At 42.9% G+C, this 3561-nt stretch overlaps 1 long non-coding RNA gene across 1 annotated transcript; it reads left to right on the forward strand.

Annotated features, from left to right (window-relative positions):
• Nucleotides 1–1533: 1533 nt before the first annotated feature.
• On the forward strand, nucleotides 1534–3235 carry LOC138581859 (uncharacterized). Its single transcript, XR_011304831.1, has 2 exons — nucleotides 1534–1738; nucleotides 2447–3235. It is a non-coding gene; the product is annotated as an uncharacterized lncRNA (long non-coding RNA).
• The last annotated feature ends 326 nt before the right edge of the window (nucleotides 3236–3561 follow it).

The raw sequence follows: 3561 nt of genomic DNA on the forward strand, positions 1-3561 counted from the left end.
AAACAAGCCCGCTTTACATGTCAGGACTCATTGTTAACACCGAAAACAACTACACCGAAAGAAGAAGATCAAATCACCTGTGTGGTGACACATGGCCACCATGTTTTCAATGTCAAAAAGATAATTAACAAATACTGGCCAATAGTCAGACTTTGCCTACCCAATCAAGAGAAACCTAGATTCGCCTTGAAAAGATCTCGGAACCTAAAAGAACATCTCGTCCACTCCATGAATACCAAAAACACAACTCAGGGGAATCTTTGGAAACTTCGTCCACTGACAGGACACTATCCCTGTGGGTCATGTTCAGTTTGCCAGTTTACCAGCAAAACACACCATTTCAAAGTAGGAGAGAGAACATGGAGCCTTAGGGATTTATTTAATTGCAAAACCAATCAAGTTGTGTATTGTATCAAATGTCCCTGCCATTTGAGATATGTAGGTCAGACAATGCACAATGTAGGTACCCGGATTTCGGAACACCATTCAAGGATCCGTTGCAAAAATCTTACCTCACCATTAGTGCAACACTATGTTGAGAACTGACACAGTCCCAATGATCTAAAATGGTGGGTTTTTGAGCGGGTTCGCACTGGCTCAAACATCCAAAGACGCCTGTTAGAACTAGAATGTAGGTGGATACATAGGATAGATTCAGTAACACAGGGATTCAATGAGCAATTTTTTCTGCACCACTGAGTTTGGCCATGACAATACAGTGCTACACAAATCAGCCAAACTTAAATAATGCACCCCTGGAGCCCCATTTTGCTTCACCATTACATATGCACACTTCAAAGTATGTTTTCCTCATTCAACCACCTGAGGTGTGGCGGCTATGAGTACTTTCCATCAAGCTGCTGGATCACCACCCCACAGTGGTCCCACCACGCTGGTGGCATGACTTCTTCTGTCTATATGCCAACCTGCAGATTTATGGGCTCCTTCCCTATGTTATCCCTATGCACACTACTTGATATGCCACCCAGTGTACAAGAAGTATCGTCTAGCGGGGTTCTGGGGTCTATTGACCCCACTCTTTCTATTTATTTACTCCCAAATTCCAACGCCGGACGAACTTATGTCCAGGCACTATTTGGAAACCAATATGTCTCCTTATACACATAATAAATACACGAGTACCCATTTCCGGATGCCTTATTTGTACATTTGGATCGTTCCTAAACCCTCAGACTGATACACACAACTATTGGCATTACAACGCGCAAATCCACTTAACTGGACTTCACACATGTATCTACTTTACAGCACGACTCTAATCGATCATTAACTGAACTTACGGCATACGGAATCCTACTTCCGTATTTCAAATTCATCAGCCAATCAGGGTCAGCATTCTTGCTTCCCTGATTTGGTCCCACATGCACACCCACACTGACGTGTGGACCGAGCTTACTCCAGATTGGTCCCATACATCACAGGCCACAGTTTCCGCATTGCGGTCGGGGTAGCCAATCAGGACACATTTGTCCGCCCCCTGATTGGATGTTAGACACACACCCACCACGGCAGAGAGACACGGTGGATACAGCTTTACAGCTCCACTCCACAACTCAATTCCCTGATGGCTGTGACTGCAGGGAACCAGCACCCCCACCAGCCTCGACCATAGACAGCACACAGATGAATACACTGCTCGGGCCTCAGCAAGGACCACATGTGACCCAGCAACCATAGAGGAATCTAATACCTTGGAACAACCGACAGCAGCCTCAAGGTAAACACCTGTGACCCAGGTGCTCATGTTTTTAGAATCTCCTCACCCAACGGGGAGCTGTGGCACACGTTGGCTATAATGACATACTGACTGAAACACATCAAATATAATGATGGACAGTGGAACTGAGGGCTCTTCCAATACTCGATTCTTGTGTTCGAATCCTGCGTTCTCTACACACAACACAAGGGGACCACCCTCTAGTGATGTAGATGGAAGCACATCAATGTGTTAGAACACAAACATACTTACAGGTAAATCTGCATGTTAGTTCAATCAATGATAACTTACAGCCCCTCATGCGCAGCAGACACACTAATGAGGGTCAACGCCCCCCTTTTTCTTCCTTTTCCTCGGTAGTAGGGAACTTTAGTCAACCGACTTCCAACATACCGGTTCAGAGCTTTCCACAAGTACATTTACCACAGAGGCGGTCTAGGATGAAAGCAGTTCCCAGGGGGTAGTTGTCCGATGAAGAACCTTTTATACACTGTCCTTGGTGAGTTAATTTTAATACTCTTATTCTCACCATGATGAGTTATAGGTAGTATATTTCTCCCAAACTCGACTTTGCCTGCTAAACTCGTAGTTCATAATTTTATCCTTGTTTGTGAAAGTATTACTAGGTGCCTTCTCATGTTCGTGAAGGAAACACACAGAACCAAAGGGGGATCTCAATTTATTTTCTCCTTTTTCTCTCTCATGTAGGCGTCATTGATTTCGCTCTGAAGGTCAGAGGAAGAACCTTTATAGAATGTCCTTGGGGTCCTTCACTTCGCCCTGAAGAAGGCGGCTATTACAAATACTTATGAATTGCATTTGTTTGTTTGGAACTACGCCATATATCTGCCGCCGAAACGCTTATTAAGCAAGTGGAGAACTATGATCTAAGTTGACCAGATTGGACTTTCATAGACACTGTCAACTTTGACTTACTGGACTTTCCAGTTTCACCCCCTGCAGCGTTGGCATAACATATCTGTTGGTGAAAATAACCAGCGGACACCACTGCTTACTATAAAGCACACAACATAGAAGATATATGCCAACCATTAGGTAGGATCATTGCTAGGTGAACTACATGGTGGCATAACCCTCACAAGATGTTTTCACCTTAAATGAGTAGATCTAACCTGAATTGCACTCTAGACCCTATGTTTTCGTTCTGCGTTTTATTTGTGATCCATGCAACAGTGAAACCTTTTTCCTTGGTGAACATCTATGGGCAAAATACGGGGGGACCCGAGAGAGTTTGTTTTGAGAATCCCAATTGCCATGTCCTTACAACCATGTCCTATTAGAGATTACTTGCTTCATTCAAGTTGAATCTCTTTGTTTAAATTTTACATGGACCTACTTATTGTTGTCCTTTGTTCTGATTTTTCGGTACACTAGATTCTACCTTAGAAGTAACTTTACCTCTTAGGTGTTCTTAATTATGCACTGCTATTTGTGAAAATTAATTATATGTTTAAATATAACTATCAGAATTCACTACATAGTCTCTGCGTGTTTCTTTTCAAACAAACTTTCAGGTCTCTTTGATTCACTCAATTAGTAATAATGAGGGTCCTGATTTCGATCTAATAAAATATGATCAGTATGAGGAAGACCCCCTGGTAGCAGTACTACTTCCGTTTTGTTTGTTCTCTAATGGTATAGCCCTCATGGCTGTGTGTCCTGCGTATGCTCTAATCATTTCGCCTATGTTTGAATAGTGCATTCCTGGAGTTGAACATACTATGCCCTCCTCCGTGAATGAGATCATCATATTTAACTTTGTCATTAAATCTCGACCCAAAATGTTTACTGGGGTCTGTTGT

The sequence above is a fragment of the Ambystoma mexicanum genome, chromosome 3q (assembly GCF_040938575.1).
Source record: "Ambystoma mexicanum isolate Mex_15411 chromosome 3q, UKY_AmexF1_1, whole genome shotgun sequence".
NCBI classification, from domain to species: domain Eukaryota; kingdom Metazoa; phylum Chordata; class Amphibia; order Caudata; family Ambystomatidae; genus Ambystoma; species Ambystoma mexicanum.